The 13,728-nt window shown below is 44.3% G+C and overlaps 1 protein-coding gene across 1 annotated transcript in view; it reads left to right on the forward strand.

Moving 5' to 3' along the window:
- The window catches only part of TMEM231 (transmembrane protein 231), a 223,246-nt gene that overhangs the window by 30,897 nt on the left and 178,621 nt on the right, over positions 1-13,728 (forward strand). The gene's annotated exons all lie outside the window — the stretch shown is intronic.

Consider the following 13,728-nt stretch of genomic DNA (forward strand, 5'->3'; position numbering starts at 1 on the left):
TTGTTAACCTCACCTCTGACTGCATTCAATGCTGTTTTCTCATCTTCCAGCCGTTATTGGATTGAATGTTGTAGATTGAAGATGTGCAGAATAGGTCCAGGGGAACCAGACCCCTGCAGATTTGCAGGCCATCAACTTACGCCTCATTTGCATACATATGGGAACATGTTCACACATGGCCTAGAGATAGTCTGACGTGTTTGGCTTTCCTTGACCTGCATGGGCACATTTTGGTTGGCTTCCATCACAACCACTGGGAAGCAAACCTATCTTTGATCAGAAAACGTTTTTCATACATGCCTTACCTTTTAGTATCATTTTGTTATTTGGCATTCAGAAATTGTTCAGTGTTGTAGCTCAAGCATCCGCATGTCCAACAACTACCAAATGTACAAAACCTCACTGGTTGCTCTTAAAACTGAATGGCCATCAGTAGTGTTTTAACGTTTCTTTGGAACCTGGTATGTTTTCACTGCAGCATCACTCAAATTCCAGAGGCCTCCGCCATCAGACATATGAGCATGGGAATTGATTTTGACTCTCACCTAAAAAGCTCTCTCTACCAGTCTTGACCCCACTCTATTTACAACTTTTGCAAGGCTAAGGCAGGCATACCCCCAGACTATTTTTGTGTAATCTAGCTTGAGAGAATACTCTTCGAGGAAAATTTCTCCTTTGAGTCTCGAAGTGCAGTAGCAGATTTTGTACCAGTTTAGCTGGTTATTGCAGCTTTTAAGTTTAAACAGGTTTTTTTTATTAGCAAACCACAACAGTGCATGGAAAGTAGAACCTCATCAACCACTTCGTCTGAATCACAGAAATGTTCACTCTGTCTGAAGGCACAAAACAGGAGGACATGCTGACCCCTGTGTATGCCATTTTTATGCTGGATTGTTTGCACCTGGAGCACGGCTTTCATTACAGCAAATTTTAACACAGTTATTACCATGACTGCTCCCTCTCTAAGCCTCACTGCCTTCCCAAGTAGCCTGAACTTAAGCCACATGAGGCAAGGCTTTTCACACAAACGTTTTCATTAGAAAGGAGAAGCGCTCCTGCTGTATTTCGCTATAACATAAATGGCAGCAATATGGCAGCTTTTAGCCCCTTATGATGCCAGTTATCTTGCAACTAATAGAACTCCTTTCTGACCATCCTTTTTATGCTACTCTGCCAATATATCAGTGATTATAATCTATTTAAGATGGCTGGCACATGTGTGAAATGGGGCTAAAGGGTTCCTCGGAATCTAGCAGATAGGGCAGGCATGCACCCATGCCTGGGTCTTTGAGGTATGTCTCCTTATTCATCCCAGAGGGACAGGAGGAATAACTCTCATACCCCTGCTCTGTTTACAGCAAGTTTCATGTATCACGTCTGGGGCAGACTTCTACCCAGTTAACCCGTTTGGTTGCAGTGACCATCTCACAGAGAACTGCCCCAGTCACCAGAGGTGTCCTGACGCTGTTGGCTCCACTACCATCCTTTCTCCCCAATTCCCATCAATGACTGTTTTCTTGAGCTCCATTCCATAGGGCATGGGAGCTCTGATCTACGATGCTCTTGCCACTCAAATCAAGTTGCTTGCAGCAGGTGGGGCTCTTTCTCTTCTGTTCTGGCCCTTTAGATACAGCAGCAGGTGAGCAGAAGGAGCTGTAATTGGAGCCCCAAGAAGATGTGGCCATTAATTACCTAGGAAATCAAATTTGACAAGGTTCGCTTACTTTTCCACATTTAAATTTCAACATGCCTAATTCTTGTCTTCTTAAAAAGATTATATCTTTTTTCTACTTTACTGATTGTGGGTTTTGGCTTCTAAGTGTCAACAGTTTGAAAACCAATACTCTATACCCATAAAACAGAGCATTAAAAGAGCATAAGGCTCATAAAATACATGTTTGTTAATCAAATGCCAGATAATGCAAATGCAGCAGAACCCCATCAAATGGAAGAAATGGCAGTCCAAGAGGGCACATTTCACTTCTATCCCAAACCCAATACTCCATGTTCTCTTCCAAAAACCTCCAGCCGTTTCCCCCAGGCATTCAAGATTCTCTATATGTACTCTTGCCAGGTTGGTTGCTTTCTCCTGTGCTGCTACCCAAGATGCAGGCAACACAGCATTTGGAAAAGATACCCCTCATAACCTTTCTGTGTGCCTTCTCATTGAACACATAGGCATGTAAACAGACTTGTATACTGGAACGACTTGCATCTACCTGTCAAGATATTCCAAAAGTTAAATATATTTTCTATTAGACTTGACAGGGCAAATAATTATGTACATCACAAGCATTTACATCAAAAGAACACTAACATCAGCAACACAGATCTAACAGTCATTGTACTTTTGTACTTGTAAGAACCAATTTATTGATTAAATATTCACACTGGAATTTAAAGGAAAAGAAGTTCAGGAGCAGCTATTTGTTAAACTCTGTTAGCTAAAAAATTCAGTGCAACTGGTCTATCATAAACACACCTTCCTTTATTTCCATCGACTCCCCCCTATTTGGTATTCTAGCTTTGTGAAACTATTTGTGTTTTTATTCCCATGCTATATAAATATCCATATAGCTAAAATAAAGTATATGAGCAATTGCAAAATCAAACTACTTCAAAACCAGTATTTAATAGCCCTGATGATAGGTATGAAAAAACTGCATATTCTTAAAAGCAAAACTTAGAATTGTCTAGTAGGGCCTGAAATATAATATAGAGTGGAACCTGGATGAACAAAAAGCAGAGTTTCAAACAACCTGGCACACTTTTTTTCTTTTTTAAACCAAAACTTTATTACATTTTTGTCATGGTACACAGTCGACATTACAGGAGAATTAAAAATTGCCTAGCTGCGTAAAGGAAAGGTTCAATTCTCTCTTCACTTTATTTTGTCCAGCAGCCTTTTCATGAAACCATTCTCAATAACATAGCTACATTTCTCATGAGCCATGGGGAAATAGAAACAGAAATAGTCCATCCAATCACAGTGCTGCCTTCTGTATAACGGTCCCTGTTCCCTTCTATTTCCCTCTTTGTTCTTGCGGACACAGTTTTCATCCGTTTGCTCTACTCCTGTTTATTGGACTCCGTTCCTAGGAAGGAACAAGAAAACAAAGTTGTCTATCCACTCATAATAAACTGGACCATAATCAATCATCATGGTACGGTAGGAAACATAACTCCTCATGTTACACTCTAGACCAGAGGTCTTCAAACATTTTTTACTCTAAACCCCCACTAAGCAAAATGTTTTGTGGTCAGGCCCCCTCCAAAACTTTATGGCAAGGATTGAGGGAGTGGGAGGGAGGTGGCTGCGTGCAGAGAGCGAGGCTTTTGAGATGTTTTCAGGAACACTTTTTCTATAGTTTATGAACCGCACTAAATACGAGACTTATGTAACAGCAAATGCATCAAACAAAAACGGATATTATCCCAAACAAACCTCTCCCCATAATTGGGGTGTTGTGGTCACCTCACACTCTTTGACCCCAATGCAACTACACCTGTTGCACCAATGATAACTGCAGTCCTGAGTAGCAGGCTATCTCCTCTGCATCTTTTATCTCTTCTACACCGTGACGGATCATCACCCCGGTCCTACTGCTAGAAAGGAAAATAAGCCCCCATGCCCCTTTTTAAATGGATACAAAAGGGGATGATGGACGGAGCGTTTGAGCAAATCAAACACACACCCCCAGTCAACTGTTTTGGGTTTAATCCATCCCCATTCTTTAGCTCACTCCGCCACCCCAGTTGAGACATGGCCATATGCATATCAGTCTGACCCTGTGCCTCATGGGAACAGTCCTTGATTCCGGTCCAGGGAAGACATGGCTTGGCAGTTCGGGCTGGACTGTTCCCATGAGGCACAGGGCCAAGGCTGATTTGCATATGGCCATGTATGAACTGGGGTGGCTTGGTGAGCAAAAAAACGATGGATTTAGGCCCAGATCTCTGTACTGGGGTGAATGTATGACATTGTTCTGCATTCTGTCCATCAACTGTTGTTTTTGCCTTTTTAAAGGTAGACAGTCATAGCTGTGATGCAGTGGGCGACTCAAATCTCTGGACCCCAGTCCTGCTGCATCTGCTTCCTTAATGATAACCAGCAGTGGCCACTTACACACTTGGTAGCAGTACCAGCTTCACTAATGAATGTCTCTTTAAAAAAAAAAACACACACTTACATTGCCCTCCTTCTTCGGGGAATCTCTCTGAAGAAGCTGTCTCTAGCCATTTCTATACATAAAAAGGAGTCCCCATACAGTGCTCCCTATTCTGGGGCTTCTCTTTGACAACATCTATGAATCTTGTTACTTTCCTCTTTCTCCTAGACCATTGCTGTGAGGCCCCAGAGATAGAGAGGATTAGGGCTCTGCATCTGAATGCAACCGTACTGGCCTTCTACCTGCCACCCCATGGACTCAGCTTTCACAAAAAAATTGCCCCTGAATGGTTAATACTGACTTTGAGGCACCTCTGCCTGAAAGCAAAAGGTGTGGTGGCAGTGCAAAAAGTTAAAAAAGAAACCAACCTTCTTACCAGCCATTAATTGATTTAGTTACTTAAAGCCAGGGCCACTGGAATCATGAGTTTCTGCAGCAGCAGTGTTTTTCACATAATTATCAGTTTACTGCATTTGCTACATAATCTGCAGACTTCAACAAAAAATCTTGATTCTAGCTCAAACGGAACAAAAGTTACTTAAAGCATGTCTAAGTGTTCCGGGGCAGTAGAAGGCCCTTTGCAAAGATTGACTGGTAATATTGTAGTTGCTTCCTGTTGTATTTGGGTGTTAAACTGGTACTAATAAGGTGAAATATTTCCCCTGACAGCGTTACCTTGAGTTAAAATGACAAAATAATGAAGTAATGCTAGCCACAAAATCTGGCGCATTATGCTGCATAATTTACCTTTTCTTGGAGACTTCATATAATTAGTTATATATCTAAACAATCAAGATAATTCACTTCTTTTTAATTCTACTCCTGTGTTAATTCGTTATAAACTCAACATATTCTTTAATTTACGTTAAAATTCCTTCTTCTCAAAAATTTAATATATGCACGTCGAATTTGTCTGCAAGATATGTGGGCTTTAATTAATTTGATCGCCCCACCTGATTTGTTGCTCAAAAAATTGACTACATTATTTTCAATAGGTTACCTGATTTAACATAACGATCAACCATGGATCATGGCAGTCCACATGAATGGCGAACATGCATGAAATGAAACACAGCTTCTCACACCTTAATATATGCTTATGGAATTTATCTACAAGATATAAGGGCTTTAATTAGTTTTATTTGTCCCACCATGTTTGTTGCTCAGAAAACGGACTAAACTATTTTCAATAGGTTACCTGATTTAAAATAACGATCAACAAAGGATCAGGGCAGTCCACATGAATAAATGTATACATACTTTTTATTTATAACCCTATTTAATGTCAAGATAGGTCTTTTCAGCTCAGCACATTGCTGGCATTTTTCTGTTGGCAACCCTACTTTATATTCCTTTTCATGAAATGCATTCTCACTCTAGAAAATGTAAATTACAAATGTAAGGAATAGGCAAAGTGGGGGCCCAGGGTGTACTGGAACCAGAAAAAAACTAAGCCTCGGTAACCAATGTACAAAGGTATGTAAATATACAAATGGTCTCGTGCCGGAGTTAAGACTCCAGACATTGCCCAGCGGAGCCCAAAGCAGCACACTCACTGACCTCTGGCCCCACGGCACTCTGATCTTACTTCAAGGGCTTTGGAGTAAAGGAAGACAGCCTGGAAATCTAGCAAATAAACATCGCTGCACTTCCAGGCCGTCTTCATTTACATTTCCTTGTGGAGGCATTTGTGCCGTCCTGGGGACCCATCCACCCCCCCTTCCACCCGGGGGTACACTCCTTAGTTTGAAGACCTCTGCTCTAGACCAAAACTTATGTTACAAGTCAAAGACATCATTATCCACACTGGCATGCGATTTCACCTGATGTAAAATTTCACAGTCCTCAAGATCCCAGCACTTCATTATGCCTGTGCCTGGGAGGGGCTTCGAGATAAGAAGCATAGGGTAGACTAAACCTCTCCTCATGTCCTTAAAAGAATTGAAACTTTCCTTTTTGATAGCTAGGAAATATGTAATTCCATGGTGGCACCCAAAGGTCAGGATTAGGCTGTTTTAAAGCTGATCTTCCACTATGTTTGCCAGAGAGGAAAATGGTTTAAAATAAAACATTTTAAAAGTGGAGTCTGAAGACCAATCAGCCGCGCTAAGAATGTCTTCCAGTTTCGCTCCTAAAATGAAAGACTTAGAGGCCCTAGCACCTCTCACTGAGTGCTCCACAAAAGGTATCAATGCCCACCTCTTGCATAACCCATATGATCCATCTGGCAATCGTAGAGGAAGAAACCGCTTTATGAGCTTTCGTGAGGGCAATCAATAATTGACGGTCCCCCATGAGGATATAGGTCCTCCATAACAATCTCATACCTCTACAGCGCAGGTACCACACACAATTTATGAACTTGTGCAAATGCTGGATATGTCACCAACTTCTAGTTACATTTTGTTAGGCGAGAAATATGAAAAGTCACCTCTTCTAGGGTAAAACCTACCTGTAATGTCCAGGAGTCGAACTCAACATCATGAAATTAAGCATAACAACATAGCCAATTTGGCTGATAGTTGCTTGCTAGACAAGTGTTTATTAGAAGGCCAGGATTGAAACAAAGAAAGCACCTTATTAATGTCCCATAGGACTGAGTACCGAGGCTCCGGGGATACTTGAGGCTTAATACCCCTAACAACTTTCCTCACTGGATGGCTTTTCACCGGTAAGTGGACTGTAGAGATAGTCGAACTAAAGGTATTGATAGACCTGTAGGCCAACCTTTGCGAAGCCAAGCTCACAAAAAAATTCAAAATCTGGACAACATCCACCCCCACGGGATCCACTTGGCATTGGATACACCAATCCAACCATCTAGACCAAGCATAACGGTACAGTTTGTCTGTACTATCAGCCTAGGCCTTGGCAAGCAGAGCAGTATCTTCTTGTGAAATCCCCAGGATTTTCCAACGTTCTCGTTAACCCTCCAGGCCATGAGACAAGAGATCCTGTCATCACCAGAGGATGACTGTTGGCCTAAGGATCCCAGGAAACAGAGTAGAGGCATTGAAAAATCCCAAGAAAGTTCCATCATCAATGGAAACCATACTTGCGATCTCCAAACTGTGGTAATCACTACCAGGTCTGCCTGTTGTCTGCATACTTGTGCATACGCTGACTCCTGGTTCATGTCCTAAAGGAAGGCATCCGTGGTCACTGCATGGGGATCTGGTGTCCACTTACAGTATCTGTCAAGTTGGAAGTCCAAACCGGACGCAAAGAGATCCATCAAAAAAGGACCCCACCGTTCCTGCAGTTGCCGAAACAACCTATCAGGGTGCAACTTCCAGAGGCTGACATCTCTCCAATGACGAGAGTACCAGTCTGCCACCTGATGGGAACTGCCTGGCAGATTTTCCGCTGACCGAGAAATCTAGTTGGCCAAGCAGTGCTCCAACAGCGTGTGCGCTAGATTCGACAGGGTCTTGGACCGTGTCACTCCAGGTGCTTAACGTATCGGACTGCCTCCACATTGTCCATCTTCAAGAGGACCGAACATTGGACTTTCTCCTTTGTCCAACATCTGAGGGTGGAGAAACCTGTCATCAATTCAAGGCAATTAATGTGCAGAGACTGTTCTGCGGAAGACCATTTTCCTCCAGTGGAGAAATCCCCACAACGAGCGCCCCACCCAAAACCACTGGTGTCTGATTAATTCACCAGGTCGGGTTGAGAGCCGAATATCGCTTAACTGTTCCACGCCTCCATATGGACAATCCACCATTGCATCTCCTCTGGGCCTCTTCTGAGAGTGGAATTGACTGAAAGTACGCGAGGCCCTTCTGAACGGAAATGTTTAGGTATTGAAGCATGGAGTAGTGTAGGGGTCCCGAGAAGATCGCTTGTATGGTGGATGAGAGGAGCCCCCCTATCCCTGCTAACTGCTGGAGGGAAACCTGAGATTTGGAGATTGTCCTCCGGAACTCGTGCCTGTTCCTCGTCAGATTCTGGGCCGGGAGACTTGAGGGTCGCATTGACAGAGTCTATCAAGAATCCCAGAAATTGCAAGGACTGGGCGGGGACAAGAGCAGATTTCTCCTTGTTGATCATAAAGCCCAAAGATTACAGAAGATTGACAGCCACCTGTAAGTGTAAGGAGAGACGCTGTCGGCATTGATTCAGGATCAGAATATCGTTGAGATAGACGATCAGATACACCCCTTGCATTCGAGTGTTCGACCACTGGCCTCATCATCTTGGTGAAGTACCATGAGGTCGATGAGAGACCGAAAGGCAGGGTTGCATATTTGAACACCTGAGAGCCCCAGCAGAATTGCAGGAAGCGCCTGTGAGGCGGAATGACAGGGACCGCCAAGTACGCATCTTTCCGATCTCCTAAGATGGATAGCTTCCATCTTTAAGTGTCGGTATATGAGCCATCTGTAGAACTCCTTCAAGTTCATAACCGGGCATTGACTATCATCCCTTTTTTCCAACAGGAAAAGGTTGCTGAAGAACCCAGTGGGATGGGCCTTCGTGTGGACTATCGCACCTTTCTCAAAGAGACAGGTTACTTCTTGGTCCACCAGGGTTCTTTGCTCCCTTGAGAAGGTCAAATGTCTGGGATTTTGGGCTTGCATCGATGACCTGTAAAACTCTATCAAAAACCTCTTTCTGTTCCACACATCCAAGCAGAGATTTTGCCAGTTTGGTACAAAAGAGGCCAGACAACCCTCAACTTGGAGCCCCACCGAGTCCCGTGCTCTCAACTTGAGAATTGCTGAAACCGCCATTTTCCATGGAACTGCCTCTGCCACCCCGACGCCGGGAGGAGGGTCTGGGGGGGTCTAAGTTTCCGAATTTACTGAAGTCCTGCCATTGACCGGGATGGGAGTCACTACACCTGGAGGCTTGATAGAAGGAACGGCTGGTCGAGCACTCCCTACCTCGACCGACTGTGCAAAAACACAGGGGGTAAAAATTCTCTTAATAGAGGGCTGGGCTTTATGTAGAGAATTGAAGGTGTTAACAAATTTGTCCAATTCTCAGATAAAGGGGTCTACAAATAGATTGCCCTGGGCCACCATACCCACCTCGGAGGAGGAGAGTCCCCCCAACTTGGAATCGATGTTCATGAGGAGCGTTTTTGCGCTGCTCTGTGGAGATCGCACAGTTCGCTTTCCCAAGAAGAAGAATGGCTCATTGAACCCAACCAGGCAAGGCATCTGGAGAGAGTAGCGACTCGGAGGCTTTGCCATCCTCCGCCTTGTCCATGATCTTTGCTAAGGGCCCTGCTACATCAAGAAGTTTATCTTGGCATGAGCTCCACGATCTATCAGTGCCTTTCTTGTAATCACTGACACATTCAGCTAGGAAAGTGACCATCTTAGCATCAATTTCTGGCGTGAGGGCCACTTTCCCCTCTAAAGATGGACTAGGGTACTCTGCCTTGAGGCAACCCCTCACCTTCTTATCAAGGGTCTACGCAACCTTCTCGCCAGGTAGGTGGCCACCTTGGGAGCCGGTAACCACTCCACTGAGTGTGGGTGGAGAATGTCGTCTGGGTCCAGCAAGTCCGCCTCCTGGGGCTGTGATACACTTGAGGTAGGGTCGGTGTTGGCCAGGGAATTACTGATAGAGCACCACTACCTGGACTGGTCCCCATCCCCAGGGTCGGTTGAAGGGGGGTAGGGGCGTCCCCTGAAGGGCCCAGAAGCTGAGGGTCTTGCCCAGGTTAGGGTTCCATAAAAGCCTTCTTTAGGTGTAGGTAAGCCTCTTTCGAGCCCCGGATCATCCACGTGCTTCTCTAAGGTAGGAATAGGGGTAACTGGCTGCCCTGGAGGTAGGGGGTGGCAGAAGGCCCGAAAGTCTTCCCTCTGAGAGAGGGGTTTCTGGCATTGCACATGAAGAGCCAAGATTTTCTTCTCCAAGGGGGCTACCACTGGTGAGATAGCCTTGAAGATGGAAGTGTTCATCACTTGGCAAAAATGATTGTCAATTGGGAGGTAGGTAATGTCCTCCCCTTCCCATTGGTCCTCAGAACCCTCAAAGCCTTCCATGGTAGGCCAACCCTGAGAAAGGGGCAATATGATGGGTTTCAAACCCTGAATACTCACTAGTAGCTTCTGAAAAATGGGGCTTAGGAACCCTTTGGGTCAAACACCCCTTACTTTAATGGGAAAAAATACCACCTAGGAGTCGTCTCACCAATTGCCCTAAGGGTGTTATCTCTCCAGGCGGTAGCTCGCTAAATAACGGTCACCGCGAGTGACAGAAACAAAGCAATTAGGCTTCCCCCATGTAGATCCCTGCAGCCAGATGCGCTCCACTGCACCCTGACGGTGAAACTGACGCATCCCTGCTGTGGCGGGAAGGGGTGTAGAGATGCACTGCATGTGTATCATATTAGTGTGTGGTTACCCTGGCGGTCAAGCGGTCGCCAAACGTGAGCCGGCAGTCGAGTCGTGATGGCATAGATGTGAGAACGATCCTGCGGCCACCCTAAACGAGGGAAAATGTATGTTAACACAATTCCCCAATTAGTAACACGGTTAGAGAAACAATGCTGCTAGCATAGCAAATAAAAAAACACTACTTTCTCTTTCAGACAAAACGCCATTAAAATCATAATCACTGAATAGTCTTGCCCACATGCAGGTTCCCAGAGCCCCTCTTATGAATATATCTTCTTGTGTGTTCCATTTTCACCTTACTTTAGGAAGGCCACATTTTTTCATATAACAATAAATATTTTTGCAGTCTATACAAATTGACCATATTGGTCAATTCCATTAATTTACTTTTATAAAGGCCAAAGTAATATTAAAGAATAGAAATGTTACCAGAAAAGAGGAACTTTTCTTAAAAACCTCACCCACAAACCTTTTTCAAAGGAAATGGGTTTGAAGGAATCATGGTAATGTAGACATATAAGCTACAGTTATGCTAGCATGAAAATTGACACTACATCTTTAAGAGCCCATTGCCCTCCCAAGTATCCCATCACACACAGTATGTGGCAGTTACCTCAGTTCTTTTTTCCAGCTCCTAGTCACATAATCTTGGAGCACTGAGCTCCGCATTTGTGTTTTTTTCATCTAAAATCTCTTCACATTTCTTTATATTTTTGTTTATTTATTAAGTTTTATATAGCGCAAACTTGATCACGAAGGATATCAGAGCGCTTTACAATTTGAGGCAAAGGTAACAAATCAGAACATTAGTCTAACATTGGGAATCTAATGGGCATTAAATCCACTAGTACAAACATAACAGCTCAATATAACCTGAGTGCACGAGTAGGAACGGGCCACCCGGCGGAGCACAGAGAGACAAGGGGAGCACGTACAATAATCCTATACAGGAACAACAACCAGCACCCAAAACAACAATCGAAACAAGAGTCAAATGGGGAGTCCAAAAGGCACCGAATCAAACGTTGAACATCCAACAGATCATCCACACACCTGGGTGAACGAAGAACATGCCAGACGATGTAGCACAACGACTCAAGGGTAGCACACCAGCCCAACAACAACACCCTAAACAGCTTAATTCGATGTCTTTTGACATGTAGAGTTTTTTCTGTCCTTTTTCTGACAGGAAAGGTGTGATTTACAGCAAATAAAATACCTTCTTCATTTACCAAGTGCCCAAAATCAGATCCCCATTATCAATGTGTACTTAGCCGTCCTGGCTGTCACACCCCCGACAGATGTCACCATTGCTGGACCTTTTCCAGACATACAAAAGGACAAAGAGAAGATTTACCGCCACAGAAAAGAAGAGCTGCACAGACCACATGAAGCACTATATGAAGGCTGGACCTCGCATGAGCCACACAAGAGCTTTGAGGGCATTCACATCAACATTTAATTGCACTGGCCGGGATTTCTGAGCACAGCTTTAGGCACCGGCACTCATTCATTTACAAACTAAGCAATGCCTGGCACGAGGCAATCCCATTCACTCCCCACTAAGTATGTGACTTATATTACAGGCCACCTCACTGGGAACCAAATGGAGTTTAGACCCCTAGAAGTTAACTGATTGCCATATGAGAAGATTTCTAATCACAGCTACTGAGCAGTACTTCAAAGAAAAAACTAGGCTTGTTAAGTCCAGGGTCAGTATCTGATTTGCTTGTAAGATCATGGTCAGGGGACTCCTACTATCCCACACAGCTGGGTAGAAGAGGGAGAGACTCAAAAAGGTGGTAGTGTTGGAGGACAGACTGTGCCGCTGGGAGGCAGAGAATAATACTGCAACCAAGCTATGATTTAACACATAAAATCGCCCTTGCATGATATGATTATAGGAAGTTAGTGGTAGGATAGGTGAGGGTACAATACAGAGCTAAACAATATAAACTGTACGAAGTCAGGAATAAAGCAGGCTGCTGGCCCGGCTGCCCCGTAGGTAGAAAGGTCCGCATTAGATACACGGAGTAGAAAACTAGGTGTGCTTGGGGATGGACATGGCAAAAGTGATTGCTTAAACCTTTGTGGCTCTAAGAGTCTTGGAAATACTGCACATATTTGGTAGGCTGAGGATGGTGTGCTTCAACCGGTAAAAGTCAGTGGCTTTCTAGATCACCTGGTGCCAGCCTCAGCTCGCCAGGATATTACCCTGTTACACTGGGCACAGGACGACTTCACCCATTTGGGAGTGTATGTGACACATGACCCAACTGTGTTTCAGAGGCTGTCTGGTGAGCATTCTGTTAGAAAACATATAACATGTGTAGGCCATTGGCAAAAGTCACAGATCGTGTTACTCAGCAAAGCTGCCCTATACAAAATGACCGCACTGTCAACATTTTCATATCTGCTTTATCAGGTTTCTGACAAGTTCTTCCAAGCGGCGGACGAGCATACTGCTTTTGGATTGGGGCACCCCCAGAATAGCATTGTCGACTCAAACTAGGAATTCCTGTGATAGGCGTATATAGCTCTTGCAGACCTACAGCTCAATTGCCAGTGGTGAACAAATTGGCCTTTGCCTCTCAGCAGGAACCTGTACTGTTGTTGGACACACAAACAATGGGCCTGGGAAGTTACCCACGAGATTATATGGTGGTATAACTTGTTTTGCCTGACTGTTGACTTGGACAGAATCAATGGTCAAAATATGGAAGAGAGCTACACAAAAGCTAGGATGGGGAAGAAGGGTAATGCTGGAAATGCTTCTATGGGAATCAGATACACTAGAATATCTTAAAAAGTTGGAGGGATGTAGACTGGGATATATTGGGAATATTCAAACTTGATGACATATGGGACTCCTGGGTGATCCTCCTAGTTGATGAGCCTCAGCGTCAATATGACTTGGCAGACAGCCAGTCATCTTTTCTGATACGCACAGGTGACGTATGCCCTGGCAAGTTAGAAGAATAGACTGTAAGACATGTTTGAGGAATTTCCACTGCAGTACAGATATTTAGCGGCCCCAAACATATGCCACAATCTCACATATTTATAGAACACTTGCATGTGATAGTCAACCTTCCCCAACCTCATTGAAAGAATAGAGGAAACAGGACCTGGGATTCCTGGAGGATAAAGACTGGGGGTGGCGTGCTGACACCCACGGAAGTTTGCAGACAGGGTAGGGT

Source organism: Lissotriton helveticus, chromosome 12 (assembly GCF_964261635.1).
Source record: "Lissotriton helveticus chromosome 12, aLisHel1.1, whole genome shotgun sequence".
Classification (NCBI taxonomy): domain Eukaryota; kingdom Metazoa; phylum Chordata; class Amphibia; order Caudata; family Salamandridae; genus Lissotriton; species Lissotriton helveticus.